The sequence below is a fragment of the Chrysemys picta genome, chromosome 1 (assembly GCF_011386835.1).
Source record: "Chrysemys picta bellii isolate R12L10 chromosome 1, ASM1138683v2, whole genome shotgun sequence".
In the NCBI taxonomy this organism is placed as follows: domain Eukaryota; kingdom Metazoa; phylum Chordata; order Testudines; family Emydidae; genus Chrysemys; species Chrysemys picta.
Window position 1 is genome coordinate 309,784,598 of NC_088791.1, and position 20,008 is coordinate 309,804,605.

A 20,008-nucleotide genomic window follows, 5' to 3' on the forward strand; every position below is an offset into this window, starting at 1 on the left:
TCCCAGCCGCTCGCTCTGCTCTGCCGGGGAGGGGGGAAATCCCGGACATTTTGAGTTATTTACAAATTCCCCCCGGATGCTATTTTTAGCACAAAAAGGAGGACATGTCCGGGTAAATCCGGACGAATTGTAACCCTACTATTAAGTGGCTGAGCTAGCACATTCTGCACCAGATGCAGCTTCTTAATGGCCTTCAAGGGTATGGCTGTATGGTAATTTCTATAGTGAAGAAATGTTGATATTTTTAGCATTAACGCTGTAAAGACCTATATAGGAACAGGAACAGAGAGCAATATTCTTGATTTTCCAGGCTTTTGATATTTTACTCTCATCTGTCCTCAGGCATCCCGGCTATTTTGTTTCCTCGCTAGTGGCATGAACCAGGATGTCATAATATCCAAAATCAAACGTACTCGAAAATGTAATAAATTAGTCAATTTAGCAGAGGAATTGAAGAATAAACTGAATTTTAAACACTAGATTTTGTTATGAATTGATTTCTATGCACAAAACATGCCATAGGAATGCAGCTTCATGTGAATTTACTATTGATGGCAACATTTCTTAGGTTGCTTGTGATGATAATGAAAACAAAGTGATTTGAACTTTGAGTTCATGCCACTATATGATTTTTGTAACAGGGAGGAACAGCCAAACGAGTTAAACTGCAAATTAATTTTGAGAAGGAAAGATATCTTTTTGAATTGATTGTTTTTTAAAGAAATGTAGTCATGCAGAGTAGTAATACTAAACTTTAATAAAGCATAAACATGAATACAAGTGGGGGGGAAAGATTCCAAATATATAGGTTTTTTTCACTACTAAGCAGTTTTTTATATAATTAATTTTGAACGCACCGATGAAGTAGGCTGTAGCCCACGAAAGCTTATGCTCAAATAAATTCGTTAGTCTCTAAGGTGCCACAAATACTCCTGTTCTTTTTGCTGATACAGACTAACACAGCTGCTACTCTGAAACCTGGGATTCTTTGTAACTCTGAAAAATAAATTTAACTCAAGAAAATTTGGCACGCGTGAATGTTAAGATGTTGTAAAATGGATTTTTAACTGTACTTCCCTTTCAACAGCACAGTCAACATTTTGCTTACATCCATTCACCAACTTTTGTGTGAATAATTTATTCATGTGCCTATGGATTATTATATCTGGTGCATTTTACATTATTTAAAATATATAATATAGGGTTCCCTATATATAATATATAATATAGCCTAATATAATATAGCCTTCCCCAGTAAAGTGGCTAGTAAAGCTCCAACTGATTTCACTGACCGCACAGTTGGACCCATAGTGCCAGGAACCACCTGAGGAAAAATAGGTTGCTTCCTTATTTTGGCAAGAGACATTTTTGAATGGCCATTACCTGGTGGCCATGGGGTTCTCAATGTCTGTAATATGGACTACATCTTAATAGAAATGTTTTCTTGGACACCACCTTCTCTTTCACGATCACATAGCAGACCAATGGCAACTGTAGCAATTGTCCATATTAGTAAACTATCTATTTTTAGTTTATTTTAATACAGGCAAGCAACTAGATACAAGGAGAGTCACCACCAGTAATTTCACAATGTTGTAATTGTACAGGTCCTGACCCAAAAAGGAGGGTGGGGTGTGGGGTTGCAAGGTTATTGTACGGGGGTTGTGATACTGCTACCCTTACTTCTGTGTTGCTGCTGATGGCGGCGGTACCTGCAGAGCTGGGCAGCCAGACAGTAATGGTTGCTGGCCGGGAGCCCAGCTCTGAAGACAGAGCCACCACCAGCAGCAGCACAGAAGTAAGGATGGCATGGCATGGTATGGTATTGCCACCCTTCCTTCTGCGCTACTGCCTTCAGAGCTGGGCCTTAGGTCAGCAGCCGGATACACATAGGCATCAAATGCACACCACACAGATGTAAGAGGTCTGCCCTTCCAGATTCTTTTGCATGATCAGGATCTAAATTTCATAGCAAAATAGGCAGCGCGGGAATTAGCCTCCGTAAAACACATGGAAGGACTGCTCTTCCTGCACAGACTTCCATTGACTTTAACTTCACCAATTTTACTTCATTGAGGTTCTGTGCAGGCATAGCAGTCCATCCACATGGATCACAATGCAGGATCAGGGCCCTAGCTAGGGGGTGGTCTTTGTTTTGTTATGTTTTTTGCTCCTCCAGACCTCAATCCTGCAAACACTTAGGCACACACTTGACTTTACTACTCTGATTTTTAAAGTCCCATTGATTTTAAAGATGTAACATTAACTGATTTTAATGGGACTACTCTTTTTATAGTAAAATTAAGCACACTCCTAGGTGTTTGCAGGATTAAGGCCCAGGTTTTATAAGACTGGATGTCACAGGCAAAAGTACCATCCTGGACAAAAATAAGGTAAAGGAATATTTTAAATGAAGGGGTTTAAAATACTGTAATTCAGTATGGATACAAATTTATTTTAAAAAATCAGTTTTTAAAAGATTAAATCTTTTTTTTATTTATGTTTCTGGTTATTCTCATTTTGTAGTCATTTTTAAAGTAGATATTCTGGACTTTAATTTACTGATTTAGTAGAATTTCAGATTTCACATAGATTTTTTTTCAGCTAAGAAGCTGAATATTTAAAATGTTCATCTATGTAAAAAAATACAAGTCAGTCTTTTGTTAATGTCTTTATTAATTGTGGGAACAACAAAAGCTCAGATTCAAAATTAGTATGTAAATACCCCCTATTATACTAGCAATCCATATTGCTACAGAGGGTCCTTTAAGACTGTGGAGGGGGAGTCTACCATATTCCAGGGCAGGGAGAGGGTGGGAGGTTCTGCAAACACAGATTTAGGAAACAACAAAAGAGAGAGGAAGTGGGTGGTCCTGGAGTTGCATTTTACGATTTGAAGAGGACGTGGGCAGCTAATAACTCTGTGGAAGCGTCACATCTGGAACCTTGAAGTGTTGGCAGGACAATGCTCTTCTTTCCCTAGCCAGTGAGAGAGAATCCTAGGAAATGTAGCCCCAGAATTGCTGTGACTTTTTTTGGCCTTCCTATTAGGTAATGCTGGGGGAAGGATATAGGAGTTAAACCACCTCCTTCCCACAGAACTGTGACTGGAGCTGCTGATATTCTTTGTACCGGAGACAGTCAGAACTCTACTTGGTTAGAGTACCACACAAACTTCTGATCTCTAGAGAAAGTCTGAAAACTCAGCAGGAACCCTTGGGAGGAAGAAACCCTGGGGGCATTTTGTTTGTGTTTGGACTTTGATTACAAGACTGTTGTTTGTTTGGGACTTTGCAACGAGACCTCTGAGGAGAGTGTTAGTTCTCTAGAAAATGTCCATCCCTAAGAAGAGGTGTATTGGTTGTTTTTAAAATAGCTCGATGGACGTAGCCTCTGGTGGACATTCCCTTCCAGTCTATTTAACATCCATAGATAAAGAAAATGAAAATGTTTCAACCAAACTATACTCCCCCATCAGGGTTTGCAGTGGCTGGATGTATCCTGGACGATGAAGTTTTAAGGTCATTTTCAGAAACTATCCCATGAGTGCAGGTATATGAGTACGGATGGACAATGTGATGTTCACAGGGAATCTATTGTGTGTACTACAAGAAGTGCTGAGAGCGTTGTTAGGACAGCATGATATCTCTGGTCAACACTATTCATAGGTGTGGCAAATTCTATTTTTTTTTGGTAATTTTGGATAATATTGATTATTTTTAATCACATCTTCCTTATTTTTATCAATTTAAATTTTCACAACTGTGGGAAATTGAGGGGGCAGGAACAGGACCGGACAATAATTATTTAATGACATTAGAAACTGAGGTTCAAGAAGTTAAAGCTTCATAAGCATTAAAACACAAAATTGTCAACATTGCATCTCAAAACATACTAAGTAAATAAATATCCTTAAATCAAACTCTTAAGTTCTCAAGCAGCATTTTTTCTTACTTTGGCATTCTATAAATTTTGATTATTGATGGAAATATTTTTTTAATCAGTTTGTGTGGGTATGGTGAATGCAACATTTACGGACATACACCAATAAAAATGTAATCCTTCCAAGCAGGGTTGCCAACTTTCTAATGGCACAAAACCGAACACCCTAGCCCCGCCCCTTCCACGAGGCCCTGCCCCCCCACTCACTACATTCCCCTTCCCTCCCTCACTTTTACTGGTCTGGGGCAGGGGCTTGGGGTGCCAGAGGGGGTGAGGGTTCCGGCTGGGGATGTGAGCTCTGGGGTGGGGTCCGGGGATGAGGGGTTTGGGGTGCAGGAATTTGGAATGCGGGAGGGGTGCGGGTTGAGGCAGAGGGTTGGGGTGCAGGAGGGGGTGACGGCTCTGATGTGGGGCTGGGGATGAGGGGTTTAGGTTGTGGGAGGGGGCCTCTGGGTTGGGGCAAGGAGTTGGGGTGCAGGGGGGGGTGAGGGCTCTGGCCTGGGGGTGTGGGCTTTGGGGTGGGGCCAGGGATGAGGGGGTTGGGGTGCAGGAGGGGGCTCTGGGTTTGGGGTGGGGCTCAGGGCTGGGGCAGGGGGTTGGGGTGCAGGGGTGTGTGAGGGCTCTGGGCTTAGACCGGGGATGAGGGGTTTGGGGTGCAGGAGGGAGCTCCAGTTTTGGGGGGGGCTCAGGGCTGGGGCAGGAGCTTGGGGTACAGGAGGGGGTATGGGCTCTGGGCTTGGGGTGCAAGCTCTGGGATGGGGCTAGGGATGAGGGCTTTTGGGTGCAGGAGGGGGTTCTGGCTTGTGGGGGGTGTCTCGGGGCAGGGGGTTGGCGCTTACCTCGGGTGGCTCCCGGTCAGCAGTGCTGTGGGGCTAAGGCAGGCTGCCTGCCTGTCCTGACACCACCTTGTGCATGCCCCAGAAGCGGCCAGCAGGTCCGACACTAGTAGGCGGGGGGGGGGGGGGGGGAGGAGGCTTTGCGCCTGGGGCCCCCACGCCTCAGAGTGGGACCTGCTGGCCGCTTTCAGAGTGCAGTGCAGTGCCAGGACACGTAGGGACTAGCCTGCCTTAGCACTGCAGTACTGCCGACTGGACCTTTGATGGAGCCACCAGGGTCCCTTTTTGACCGGGTGTTCCTGTCGAAAACCGGACACCTGGTCATCCTACCTACCTACTGATCTGAATATTTTATTAGATTTGCTAATGATAGAATCAAAAGGTGCATGAGAGAGAGAGAATATAAGTGCCATGTGATTAGTTTTGTGACTGTGCAGCCAGTGTGGTTGAAAAATTTTATTTTATGTGGTAACAAATGGCTGTTTGGTACATGGTGCAGGCTTTCTGTCAATAGGCTCAGACAGAAGGTATGTCCAAGATTGCGTTGCCTGTATGATTTAAATTGTTTTGCAGCAACCATTTTCTGTTTGTATTTAGCAGCTATGAAGGTGGCTGTTGTTTTGTCATCCTCATAAAGTAAGGATGAATACCTTCAGAATTTGCCTAGAAGTTTGTTTGGGAGAAGCCCAAGTTCATGAAAATCTTTGAAGAGTATAGATAGGATATTGACTGTTGTTTGCCAGAAGGTAACAAATATTAATTTGAACTGGTGTGTAGAAGAATTACTTCACATATTTAAGCTACTAGCAATGATACTTGTTTCTGTACAGTGGAATTCACATTGAATTGCTGAAGCTGTTGAAGTGTGGAAGAAGCTTGAAAAACTTTTGTGATCAGTCTTTAATACAGTCTAATTTTCTATGCACAACAGAATTGCTTGTTTATAAACAAGCCTCAGAGTTTTACTGCTCTGGATCTTGAGATTTTTATTAGTAATAAATTTGTGGAGAATTATTTAAAATAGACAAACTATTGCCTAGTTTTTCTTTTGATAAGTGAAGTTATTTTCTTCTTTTTAAAAACAAAATTATAAGAAACTAATTGAGTTCATGTGCCACAAGGATAATTGATTTTCAAACAAAATTCACTTGTTCTACTGGAAAGATGAAGAATGTCATGTACATATGAAAGATAGCTGGCATTAACTGAATAGACAGAGTGATCACGTACCACACTATGTTCATTATTGCTATTTGGCAGGTTGCTTAAAGAGTAACAGAAGGTTACATAAAAGTAGAAGATGGAGGAAATGCAAGAGACAGGGAGAGACTAAGACTAAAAGAGCAAAGTGGGCAAGTGCTGGAGTGATGTAGTTTATATAGCCTTGGTAGATGATATTCATAGACTGAGATGTCTTGTAGAAACACCCAGCAGAAAAGGAATTAAGGTGACCAGATGAGATGAAGAAAATATTGGGACACTGGGGGGGCGGGGGGGACAAAAAACCCAAGTGCTGCTGGCGGAGCAAAATATCGGGACCGACCAGAGATCAGTCGAGGCGCAGGACAAACAGCTAAGAATCGTGACGGTCCCGATTTTATCGGGACGTCTGGTCACCCTAAAAGGAATTCACCCAGGCCATTTTTCTAGTGAGGCTAATCTCCATGATCAGTGATTGAGACCTCCTGTGTCCATTCGCTTAGGCAGAGTTTCTTGGTGTTCCCAATGGCATAAGAGAACACTCATTTCTAAAAGGGGTCCAAAAAAAAAAAAAAGACTTTCAATTGAAGTTAGGCACTGTCTTTTATATCTTTGAAAATCTTCCTTAATGGGATCTGGCTGGTGCAATTGTGAGACATATTCACCCAGAACCGTCCCCAGCTCATCAATGGCCTCTTTTAATAATGCTCATTGCAGAAATACCCAGTACAGTGAAATCTATATGCCATGTGTTTTGGCTTTTGCAACAGATGCCTGCTTAGTACTATGATGACAACTGTCATTCAGGTAACTCAAAATGTAATCGTTATTGGGGAATTGTCCACAAAACAGGCGGTGCTTTTAGGGGGTCATGCAAGGATAAGTTCTCAACATAACACATTTCAGTATTTATCAGTGCCGTGGAAGAAAATATAAAATCATTGCTGATAAAGTTTTTTGCAGAAGTCCACAAAGTTTGATGGGATGATAAATAATGGAGACAAGTCACTAACACAGAACAATCTGAATAATTTGGTAAGCTGCATGCAGTTAAACAGCATGTGTTTTAATATGGGCAAATGGAAGGGTGTACATTTAGGAGCAAAGAATGTAGGCCATAGTTACAGGATGTATCCTGGAAATCAGGGACTCTGTAAAGTACTTAGGGGTCATTATAAGTAATCAACTGAACATGAGCTTCCAGTGCAGTTCTGTGGCAAAAAGGCAGGGCCGGCTCCAGGTTTTTTGCCACCTCAAGCAAAAAAAAAAAAAAAAGCCGGAGTGCTGCCACCGAAGCAAAAACAAAACAAAAAAAAGTCGGAGTGCCACCCCAAGGAGCCGGAATGCCGCCCCTTGAAAAGTGCTGCCCCAAGCACGTGCTTGGAACGCTGGTGCCTAGAGCCGGCCCTACAAAAAGGTCTAACGCTCTCCTTGGATATAGAAGCAGGGGAATATTGAAGAAGAGTAGGGAGGTGGTATTACCTCTGTATATGACACTGGTGAGACAACTACTGGAATGCAGTGTCCAGTTCTGGTGTTAATGCTTTAAAAAGTTGTTGGGGAAAGCTAGAGGAGGTTCAGAAAAGAGCTACAAAAATAATTTGTGGTCTGGAAAACCTGCCTTACAATTACAGACTTAAAGAGCTCTATCTCTTCCTTTCCTTTTTCCAGAGAGACAGAGACTTGATCGGTCAGTAAGTACCTACACAGGGACAAGATATCTGATACCAAACTTACTTAAACAACCAGACATAGGCATAAGATCCAGTGGCTGGAAGTTTAAGATCAAATTGGAAACAAGATCCAACTTTTAACAGTCAGGGTAATTTTACCCTTGGAAGAGTTTACCAGAGCAAGTAGTACATTCAGCATCTCTTTATCTACATAGTCTTTAAATTTATATTCAGTGCCTTTCTGAAAGAGATTTAGCCAGAAATTATTGGGCTCAGTAGTATTCCCTTACATTCTTACAAGAATAATTTCCTCCACTTATAGGAATTACTTTGGTTTGTGTTATGTAGAAGTTCAGTTAGTGCTCATTTTGCCTTAAAATGCATGGATCTGTGCAATCCTCCATTAGGCATTCATAGCCAATGTACTTTAAATTCTTGTAAGTTTACCAAATAAACCATATTTACCAAATAAACCATAGCATTTCACAATGGAGGACGGGGGGAATTCACAATTTTTAAAAAATTATTACCTTTCTTGTTGTCTTAGTAGGTTTATTGCAATGCCGTTACTACAGCTGGGTAAGTGCAGGACTCTGGATAACTGCCCATAACACAGTGAGTTAATATGAAAGAAAATGACACAAGGACTGAGATTCTGTTAATTTTTGGTATCAGTAAACATGAATAGCCTGTAAGTGAAGATTTCACTATTAGATCAGGAATTGTTAAGTATAAAACACTACACACTAATTAATTATTTTAAGTAGAGACCTAGTTTACAGTGACACTGCTGGAAACAGTAGTTAATGTTACCATTTGTATTTGGAAATGGCTGATACACAGTGGATGGGCAGAGAGCTAATTATATGTAAAATCGTTTATATCATCCCAGGGCAGCTGATAGAAGAGGACAGGTGAGACCAGAGATCCCTAAGCATTGATTTAGAAAGTGGCAGCAGATGTCCTGGCATAGCAGTGTTACTACAGTGACAAGCCACAGAGGCTTATCTTGGTATCTGTGTGTCTGTAAGGAAATGCTTTTAGTCTAGTCAACAACTTTTCAGTGGAGACTGTTGTGCCTGAAGATCCCATTCAGTTTTAAATTATGCATGCCCCATAGCAGGTATAAATGAATGTTTTGTATTAGGCTGTTAGAGAGGGAGATGGATGGCTTATAAATTGAGATGTTATTCTGTTTCATGTTCAGCCAAATTGACTTTGATAGCTGAGAGTAGGAGCACAAAGTTATTTGAGTTTTGTGAATGCAAGAAGGAATATCGATGGAAGGTTCAGTTTTTATGTCAGAAAAATCCAAAGGTAGAAAAAGGAGGGAGAGCCTTGCATGTATTTTACTTTGTTTTCTTAACTTGTTAAAGGCTGATTCTTTTCAGTTTTCATAAAGATTGCAGAAGTTGAAAGGAAGCTTTTCCCATATAAAGAAAAAGGTTGAGGAATTGTAAAACGAGTTAAGTATTTCTATTTAAGATCCTACAAAGTAGCTTATATGGGATGCGTATGGTGTTCTGGAAAGGGGAAGTAGTAGAAATCAGTTACGTTCTTTTATACATTAGTGCTCCCTGTTCTGGGTCCATCTTTTTTTTCCCCTCTCCTTCCCTTTAAACCCTCCAGTGAGGCTGAGCAGACTACAGAAATTACTGCAGTGCTACGTCATGGAGTCACCTCTGTGTACACCCCTATCGAAGGGCAGAAAAGAGTAGAAGAAAGAAAGCCCTAGCTGTCTTCCTCCTCCCTTCATTTATAGCAGAGGGAGCTTTCCTGTTTCACCCTTGATACCTCAAGGGAGCTTCCACTCCCAGTTGCTTTGGAGAAGGTAAGCTCTTTGGGAAAGAGCCCATGTGTGTGGGTGATCTTATATATAAGATGCACCGTTGTATACAAGACCATCATCTCTAATTGAAGGACAAGGTCTCCTTAACACCTTCCATGTCCCTTCTATTATCTTGTGGGAGGGCAGGGATGACACTCTCAGCCCAACAAACCCTTTTATTTAACTTTGATGGCTCCAGAGCTATCAGCCAGGGAAATACTATATCTGGACCATGCAGTTCCTTTTTTCTAGCCAAGAAGGAACCAGCAACCTTGATTATGACACCTCTCCAATGTCATTCCTATGAGCCTATGTCAAGCTGCAAGGAAAAAGAGGAGCCACTTTTGTGTTGCTTTAATCATTACATGACAGGTGTTGAGAGGGAAGTACCCCCTCAGCATAGAGACCAGACTGTGCCACTGAGTGGTCCCAAAAGTCTGCAGAAGCAACCCCAAGAGGCTGAATTTGAGACCTTTAGAACCAGAGCATATTTTCTACTGTTTGGTATTTGTTAATAAAGTGAACTAAAAAATCAGAAATAAGCATGTATCTTTAAAGAAAATAGTAAATGTCATCTTTAGATGTCTATTGCATTTATTACACATAGTTTGTCTATGTACAGCACAGTATTTATTACAATAACTGTGACATATTAAACTGGAAAAGAGGGGACTGTTGAAATCCAAGAATAAAATATTCAGCGTTATAAAAATAGTGGCTGATGATGTAGGAGGTAATAGTTTGTAGTTAATAGCTGTGCTATTACGCAATATATCTCGTGTTAAAAATACAAAACAGACTTCTGTGAGAGAGACTGAGTCCCTTTTTAAGCAACAAAAGCAGAGTAATTTTCGAGTGAAAGGCTGACTTTCCATGCTGAATTCTTCCATTGTGACTAGATGTTGTAACACAAACGATACATAAGATCAAACTGCCCTGAGATATTTTCATCACCTACACACAGTTGTGGGAAAATTTTAATATCACCTTTGTGTTTAATCTCCTGTTTTAATAGTAGGGTTTTTTTAATAAAAAAGTGTGCAGGGAAGGGAAACAGACATTAAATGTTCTTAGACCATTATTTTGTCAGGCCAGGTATAATTGGGTCCTTGATGGGCTGGATGGCCTAGTGGTTAATGCACATTCAGCCTTCGGAGCTGATAGTGAGGGAGCCCAGGCCTGCCCCCTCCAATGGACTGTGGCCCAGTGCCATAAAAGGTTCAGCAGTGTTTGGCCTCCAAAGGGGCCCTCTGAGCTACCCTCCCTAGTCACTTCCTACTGCTGCTTTCCTTCTTCAGCTTCTGGTCTCAGATAAGGGAAAAAAAGAAAATGAAAAAGAAACCAAACCGTGAGCCCTAACTGGGCTCAGCATACAGTCCTGTCCCTTCAGGAAGGCTTCTCCAGCCCCTTTGTCAGGAGCCTTCACGCTAGGTCTGCACTCCTCAGACTCCCCTTTCTGTGCTGGGTTGCTCCATTTTCAACCCTGTCTCCAGTTGCAGCATGTTCAGGGGTGAAAGTAACTTACAGGACTTATCGGTACTGCCGGAGTCCTGAGGGGTGTGTGGCCTCATCCGGAAGAGGCGTGGCCTCAACCAGAAGAAGTGGGGCCTCTCAAGATTTAAAGGCCCCGGGGCACCGGCTGTGGCTGGGAGCCCAGGGCCTTTAAATCAACCCTGGGCTCCCAGCTGCAGAGGTGTCTGGGAGCCCCCGGGGCTCAGGGGCAAATTAAAGGGCCCGGGGCTCCAGCCGCCGTGGAGCTCCAGGCCCTTTAAATCCCCCCCGCAGCTCCAGCTGCTGGAGCTGCAGGGGGGATTTAAAGGGCTCGGGACTCCCCGCAGCCGCGGGAGCTCCAGGCCTTTTGAATCCCCGCCCGAGCCCTTTGAATCCCCGCCGCGGAAGCTGGTGCGGCCCGGCACGGTGTACTGGCTCTTGCTGGTACTCCGTACCAGACCATACCGGCTTACTTTCATCTCTGAGCATGTTCTGCAGGGGGGAGGGGCTACCTGGGCCCAGTAGTGTCCTTAAACTTTTCCGCCCAGTGTGGAGTTTGTACACTCCATCACACCAGGCTTTACATAATATTGTTAACACACTAGGACAGCATGTACTATAGTGGCTCAGAAATATGCTGTCAGTGATTTACAGCTAATATGCATGAAGTATTATGGTGCTGTTCTTGCTATCTGTGATACATACATGCTCTTGATGTGTCTTTAAAATGCTGCACATTACATATCATGATGCTATTTCATTACATGTTCATGAGAACTTATAGGCCAAGTTTCTGCTTGAAGCTAATTTTAGCATCTGATTTATTATTTTTTGAAAAAGACATTAAATACAGATCCTTTAACCATTGGCAGGTGCCACTCTAGTATTTATTTGAACTCTAGCTATTGAGGCTGAACTAGCATCATGCAGCGTTATGAGATCAGATGTGTTTACTCGCTTTAAATAAATCAAAGCCTATGTTATACTCCAGTAGTTACAGAGGGGTCTGGTCCTATTTTAATTACCCACTGGTGTATTCACTTATACCAGCATGCTGACAACCTTTTCCCTTGAAGTTCACTGTCATCATGTGATATCCTCTTTCTCCATTGGGAACAACAATGTATGTTCTTCTTTTCCTTCATATTGTGCAGGTATGTTTATACTTCTGTCAAAATTCTTAAATGAAAGGGTAAAAATATGTGACTAAAAAAGATTAAGGAAGGGTACTGGCATGCTTTATGTTTGCAGGTTTTGCAATACATCCTCTCTGCTATCTGCCTTTCTGTCTGCAGAGGATTTGTAAGAAATCCTACCTGGGTGTTTCCTATGGTCTGTTCTGCATTTTTGAAGAAATTGTGCTTCAGAGGTTGGACTTAGATTATCTAATTGTATGTTAGAACCAGTGATGTGCATGACAAACAAGAATTACAGGAAATATTTTCAAATGCTGCATGTTTCAAATGCACAAAATATTCAGACAAGATGTAAAATCTACACAAATCTACTCTGTCTCAAATTAGCTGTTTTATGCCCTTTAATTTCATTTTTTAAAAATCTGTATTTTTGAAGATGCCTTCCTAAATTATTAGGTTCTGCATGTTGTATTTTACAGGTTAATCTTGCTGGACAGTCTGGTCAGTACTCTGAATTTAGATTATAAGAACACGAGACCTTTTTGGTAATTTTCACAAGATATATTTTTAAGATCAGAGAATTCTAGCCACTCTGATTTGAAAAATCCAAGTTTCTTTAAAAAAAAATGTGCGTGTGTGTGTGTGTGTGTGTGTGTGTATATATACAAATATAAATATAAAAATATTTATATTTATAGCCAGGAAAAAGTGGGGGACATGGGAAGGGAAGGAAGGTAATATGCAATAGGAAACAATATGCTTATAATAAGCCATAAGTGGAGGTTAACACACATTCTGGACCAAAATAAAACATCAACTTTCTCCTTTGTCAAGGCTACTTGTTTTATTTATAGATCCATGTGATCTGTATTGGGAGTCGGGTAGGGAATTAAGTCTTTAAACATGAGATCGCTTTGGTCTCCTAGGTTACATACAGTAATAGTTGTACAGTTATCCATGAGGTTTCACAGTAGTCACCATAGAAATATTGTTAAACTTTAATTTAGTAATTTGAGCTACTTTATGAAGAAAGGTTTTGATTTCATTTGCTTTCTGTCCATTGCGAAATAAGTACAAAAATTTGATGTGAAGAATCTCCTCCTAAAAACTTCACTCAAAATACTGCACTACTAAATTAAAAAGAAAAGTAAATCAAGACATTTTGAAACAAAACTGCATTCCTCTATTATTTAGTTTTCTTTTTTTCTAATTCTGTTCATCTTACAGAACTTCCTGCTAGTAAAAATTACGAGCTAGGAGATAATGAATGGGTATTTTGAAGCAGTCATATTTGATATTTTCAAATGGAGGTCCTTGTAGAAGATAATACTGTTACTCGTTTTGATGCAAACAGCCAAAATTTGGAGTTTTGTGACAAAATTTTTGTGGGTTGTTTCTGTTAAATGGAGAAACTGATGATGGAGTCAGATATTTCTTTGATGCAATCCTGTTTTATTTACAATTAAAATAAAGTACTGTTTTCCTGGACAAAATATAGATCTAGGGTTACCATACATCCTCTTTTTCCCGGACATGTCTGGCTTTTCGGCAGTCAAACCCCCGTCCGGGGGGAATTGCCAAAAAGCCGAACATGTCTGGGAAAATGGCGGCTCTGCTCCTCCCCGACTCTTCGGCTCTGTTTAAGAGCCAGGCTGCCCGAGCGCTACCGGCTTCGGGCAGCCCCCGTGCCTCCGGATCCTGCGCCCCCAGTCGGGCACTTCCCCTCCCGGGCTCCGGTGGCGCAGGATCCGGAGGCATGGGGGCTGCCCGAAGCCGGTAGCGCTCGGGCAGCCTGGCTCTTAAACAGAGCCGAAGAGTCGGGGAGGAGCAGAGCCGCCGCGGCTGGAGGCTCTGCTCCTCTTCGGCTCTGTTTAAGAGCCGGGCTGCCTGAGCGCTACCGGCTTCGGGCAGCCCCCGTGCCTCCGGACCCTGCGCCGCTGGAGCCCGGGAGGGGAAGTGCCCGGCTGGGGGCACAGGGTCCGGAGGCATAGGGGTTGCCCGAATCCCAAGCGCTACCGGCTTCACGGTTTGCCGGGCAGCCTCCAGACCCTGCGCCCCCGGCTGGGCGCTTCCCCTCCCGGGCTCCAGCTGCGCTGGGGAAGCGCCGGCTGGGGGCGCAGGGTCTGGGGGCTGCCCGGCAAACCCTGAAGCCGGTAACACTGGGGCAGCCCTTTCCCCCTGGCTGGGAGTGGGAGGGAGGAGGGGGCAGAGTTAGGGTGGGGAAGGGGCGGAGTTGGGGCAGGGCTAGGGGTGGGGAAATGGGCGGGGCCCGGGCCCGTGGAGGGTCCTCTTTTTTTATTTATGAGATATGGTAACCCTAAGAAATCAAACAGGATACAGTTTCTTTGCTCCCAGTTCCAAGCTTTTGTCCAGATCGCACTCTTCTCCAAAGCTCTCTTAGCTTTTTCTCAGGGACGTGCTGCAAGTGCTCCTCTGGGGCTTCCTTACTGCCTTCTCTGTCTCATTCTGAGGTGCTTCCAGTGCTTCTGTCTCGCACACACAGACACACACCTGTGATCCAATCAATCCCTTGCCCCTGCGTTTATCAGACCAGTGGGAAACCCCTTTGCCCACATGTTCCTGCAACTGCCCAGGCTTGCATGCAGTCTAGTCCTTGTTCGGTGGTTTTCCATTGTTTTAACTATCACTAAATTAAGGAGCATTTTGACATGGAAGAAACTGTAGAAAAATAAAATGGCAAAGAGTGTGTCTGGGAGTTTTAAAATTAGCATTATTTGTTTATTAAACTTAATGTGATGCAACAATAATCAGATTAATAATTAATGTGGGACAATACTTTATAGTGAAATCATCACATTTATTGTCTCCAAAAGATAGCCCAAGTGAAATGTATTTGAGCCATCATGTTAGTTCTCTATCCTGTTTCCTTTTCCATACAAAACTCCCATTTGAAGTCCAGGAGCCTCAACACAGAATAATTATGAGATCAAGCCTTGAACTGTAACAATCTCACAGATCATGTCATACTCAAATTAAAAATGAAAAAATACTGATTCTATTAATTGGTCTACATGAGAAAGTTGCACTTGTTTAACTGAAATCATTTAAAAAAAAAGCTTTAGTGAAACTAATGCAAAATCGTGTATAGACAATTATATTTTAATAATGCTTTATTTCCTTTTATCTTAAGTCAGAAAGGAATTAACTTAAGCTAAACTGAGATGAAATTCTTCAAAACAAGTATCTACACAGGATTTTGCAATGGTTTAAAATCACGCCCTTTACTTAAACTGGTCTGTGTAGACAGCCCACAAGTCTGTGTATTTCCGATGTTTTCAGTTTTGAAGCTCGGAAATGGAAGTGGCTTGGCTAGAAGTGGCTTTTTAGTACAGTACACTATTCTTCTGTTGTAGAGTATTTCTAGTCTGTAGACAAGACCCAAGATCATTCAACTAAAGTACTTTTCAGGATCCCTGGATTTTTTTCCTAACCACAGGTGGAATAAGTTCTCTTCATGGCTGCCTTAGTTGAGTAGTCACTAGAGAGATGGCTGGTTCTCGCACCTTTTTTTTTTTTTTACTGAGAGTAAGGTATTCTAGCACAAAGTGTGCTTAGTTATGTTACTGATTAAATGAAATTGTGTATTCTTGATGGACAATGATGGATTTTACATCTCTAGTTCTTAGATTGTTAATTTTAAAGTGCAATGTTAATTTTTGGTTTCCAGAGCTACTAAAATTCAGGGTTTTTTGTTTTTTACTTTTAAAAGAGTGAAAATCTTTTAAGAACATTTTCAAAAAGGTTAGTGTTGTTTCTGCTGAACCTTAACTCTGGGTTAACAAAGTTCTGTCTGCAAATTAATTATTGTAAAGCTGATGACTGACAGTCTATGAGACTGAAGTTCTCTGTCTCTCCACAGAACAGAAACAGTTTGGGCAGCAGCAGTGCAGATTTCCTCATACTGCCTGCCAACATGCCTCAAATCTGACCAGGAAGGGGCCACTTAGAAGGGTGAGAATTAAAAATAGTTAATTTTCCATAATCAGTTACTATGTGGCTTTTCTGATGAGACTGCCAGCAAGGCTGTTATTTGTGGGTGAATTGTGAGGAAAGGCTCCCCTTGTCCTTTGGGAACTGGAGTGAGACTCATATCACACAAGGTACTGAGTTTCTGTGAGATGGTGGTAACCCTGACTCACTACCAGATCTGGATTTTTGAATAAGTAATATACTGGTGAAAAGCTCTATTCCCATTTCTGCACAGCATTCACACTGAGATCTTGATAGATATGCAAAATATTACTTTATGTAGGTATCTTATTTGTTACAAAAAGCTTTTGGAGGGGAGAAAGTTCTATAGACTTTAGAAAGAGAGATGAGTTAGAATTTTATCTTTATGCCAACCTGCCCTGTCAAGAAAAGTTTAAATTTCCAACCCTGTGTATCTTGCGTGCACATAGGCAGGTTATTTCCAATGCTAGTGTCATTTCTTAAAGAACTGCTTTCAGAAGTGTAGCATCCTATAGTACCATGCTTCAAGACCATAACCACGAGTACCCAAAGTAGGTCTGGAAGTTGTGACATAGCCCTTAGGAGCAGGGCAAATAACATAGGGGGAGTATAGTCCAAAGCATCCTTGTTAAAATCTGCAGTGCCAAATTTAAGCATGCCTAGAGGACCATAGGAGGAAAGGACTGACTGCTTCACCATGTTGTTGACTGTTTTCATCCATTCTCCCTCTGTCATTGGAAAATTGACCAAGAATTTCAAATATGCATGCATGAAGTTACGCTTTTTAAATAAGTGGTCTGATTTTTCAAGTTCTGAGGAGCCAGCAGTTCCCAGTGAAGTAAACGGGAGCTGCAGGGTCCTCAGCACTTTTGAAAATCAAGCCATTTATTTAGGAGCTTAAACATGGTTTCAGGCTCCTAACCTTAGGCATCCATTTTTTAACATCTTGGCTTCTGTCTATTTTGGCTGACATTCAATGTAAATGTTATCATAGCATGATACATCCCTCGTTTGCTAACTCTGCAGCTGTAATCCAAATGAGAGCCCCTTGATTTTTCCCAGTTTGATTTTTTTCCATATTTAGTAGTGGGATGAAGTATTTGTCCATATCTGTTGCGTGCATGAACCAGGGTGGGTGAGGTAATATTTTTTTATTGGACCAACTTCTGTTGGTGGCTTTTGAGCTACACAGAGCCCTTCTTCAAGTTTGGAGAAGAACTCTATGTAGCTCAAAAGCTTGTCTCTCTCACCAACCGAAGTTGGTCCAATAAAAAATATTACCTCACCCACCTGAACTCTCTAATATCCCAAGACCAACATGGCTACAACAACACCACTTTTCTGAACCAGTAATTAGTTGAAATTATTTTAGTGTTCTGCATTACTACCTGTTACTCATTTTTGTAATTCTACTTTTCACTTTTTTCTTTGGTTTTCCTAAAACTTGTTACGGCTTCTGTACATCTGTATCTCCCAGATGCTTTGCATTTTTGTAAGTATGAAATGAAGTCTGACTACTATTTAATTACAAAGTAGCAATTTTCACTTTCATGCTCATGTTCTATTGTTTCTTTAAGTTTAAAAAAAGAAAGCTAGACTTCCAAGAAAAGTGAGCAGAGATGTTGCTGGCATGTAGGACTGATTAGTCTTTCCTTCTGTGTCCAGTGTTTTGAAAATTGGGCTTTTATTCCATGTGATCTAGTGGAAACAAGTTGCTTAACATCTGGCCCCAAACTGCCATGCAAGTTTAAGAGTAAACCTAGAATGTGTAACAGAATCTGTTCTGTTAAGTTGCTGTGTTATGGTAACACTGTACATCTTTGCTCACAGTTACACTTGAACCCTCTACTTCAGTGGTTTTCAAACTGTAGGTCACAACCCAGTACTGGGTCACAGAATGAAAGGCACTGGGTCACAGTGGCTTTGGTCCGCACTGCCGACCGGGCTATTAAAAATCCAGTCGGCGGTGCTGCCCAGCTAAGGCAGGCTAGTTTCCTACCTGTTTTGACACTGTGCTGTGCCCCGGAAGTGACCAGCAGCAGATCCGGCAACTAGGCGGGGGGTCACGGGGCTCTGCGTGCTGCCCCTGCCCTGAGCACCAGCTCCGCACTCCCATTGGGAGAGAGCTGCGTGGAGCCACTTACGCGCCTCCACCTAGGAACTGGACCTGCTGCTGGCCGTTTCCAGGGCACAGCGCGGTCGCGGTGCCAAGATAGGCAGGAAGCCTGCCTTAGCTGCACCACTGCCTGGGAGCTGCCCGAGGTAAGCCCACGCCCCAACTCGCACTCCAATCCCCTGCCCCAGCCCTGAGCCCCCTCCTGGACCCCAAACCCCTCATCGCTGGTCCCACCCCAAAGCCCTGACCCCCTGACCCAGCCCAGAGCCTCCTCCCACACCCTGAACCACTCATTCCCAGCCCCACCCCGCAGCCCTCACCCCAACCCTCTGCCCCAGCCCTGAGCCCCTCCCATACCCCAAACCCCTCATTCCCAGCTCTGTTGTGTCATGGGCATTAACAATTTTCTTCAACTGGGTCACCAGAAAAAAAGTTTGAAAAACACTGTTCTTCTGTATTTCAGTAACCTCTTACTGAAATACAGAAATACTTTGTTCCCAAGAACACTCTTGTAGGATACAAGGGATGTACTCTACTGGACAAACTTCCCACTCCAGTATATGTACTGTTTAATGCACTGCATACCATTGAGAGAACCTTGCTATTCTGTGGATCCTGATGACCCAAGGATTACTATTTATTTTAATTGCAACCTGCCAAGATGGTAACTGGGAAAGGGACTGGAATAGGATTTTAAGGGTGTGGAAGTAAAAAGCTTTAAGACATAGAATGGATATGGAAATGGATTTAAGAAAAAACGTTTTATCTGACAAATACTCCTTACAAGTCTGTAAGCACATTTCATGGCTGTGGAATTAAAGACTGGAGTAAGAAAGTGTATTATGCCCAGTTTTTGACTGATACAAATGCGATGTTATCTTAATTTGTATATTCTTTGTCTCCTTTGGATATATCCCACACAGAGATTTAATTCCTGTGTGAATTCTATTCTTAAACTCCTGGATAAAGTGGTTAGGGTAGGTGTGTGTGTGTGTGTGTGTGTGTGTGTGTGTGTATATGTGTGTAAAAGAAAGAATGTAAAGAGCTGTTTATCTTTCTAAACACAATTTTTAATTAAAAGAAAGTTTTATGGGTGTCTCATAATATTCACTAAATGTAGCAAGTTACTACTGGGTAGATTTATATCACATATATCTTAGACCTTAGTTCCTCCTGTGATGCTGACACATTGGGCAGTCCAGTTCCTTCACTGATTGCTGTTGCTTTCTAATTGTGGTACTTCTTCCCAGGTGATGCCACCGCATTCAGTAGTCTCTGTCACTGTCTTCTGCCAGTTCCTCCTTAGCCTTGCTCGTTTTCTCTGTTCTTTCTCGGGTATCCAGTTCAAAGCTTACATAACATATCTCCCATCATCCAGTGTACATGTCCCAACCACCTGAGCTTTCTTTCACAAGTTTCAAGTTATTACTGTATAGATTTGTATCACGTATGTCTCTGTTTATTTTCAGTGTTGTATTTGTGTCCTTAGAATTTATTTTGCATGCAATAAAGATTTTGACTTAAAACTAGGCAGCATAAGAATTTCCAGTTACTCATAACCAGGACATCCAATGTTTTCCATGTCATTCTGGATTTAAATTTGGCAGAAAGGTCCATAGTTTCTGCAGCATGCCGACTGCTAAAACCTGTGACATACTGAAATTTCTGTGGTGCTGTGAAGTGAATAGAAAATCATTCAGAAGAACTAAAAACCAAGGAAAACCTGAGGGTGCATTGTGAATTCCTCATGAGTGGACCCCAGGTCTTGTGCAGAGCCCTGTTGACTTTAGTGAGGCTCTGTGCAGGAGACTTCC

At 42.2% G+C, this 20,008-nt stretch overlaps 1 protein-coding gene across 8 annotated transcripts in view; it reads left to right on the top strand.

The window, feature by feature from the left end:
* The window catches only part of LNX2 (ligand of numb-protein X 2), an 88,110-nt gene that overhangs the window by 17,585 nt on the left and 50,517 nt on the right, over positions 1-20,008 (top strand). For 2 of the 8 annotated variants that reach the window (XM_042842847.2, XM_065581385.1), the window contains exon 2: positions 15,987-16,078. The exons of the other annotated variants lie outside the window; for them this stretch is intronic. The gene's annotated coding sequence lies outside the window, so the exon portion shown is untranslated. The remainder of the gene's footprint in view (positions 1-15,986; positions 16,079-20,008) is intronic. 8 annotated transcript variants of the gene reach the window in all.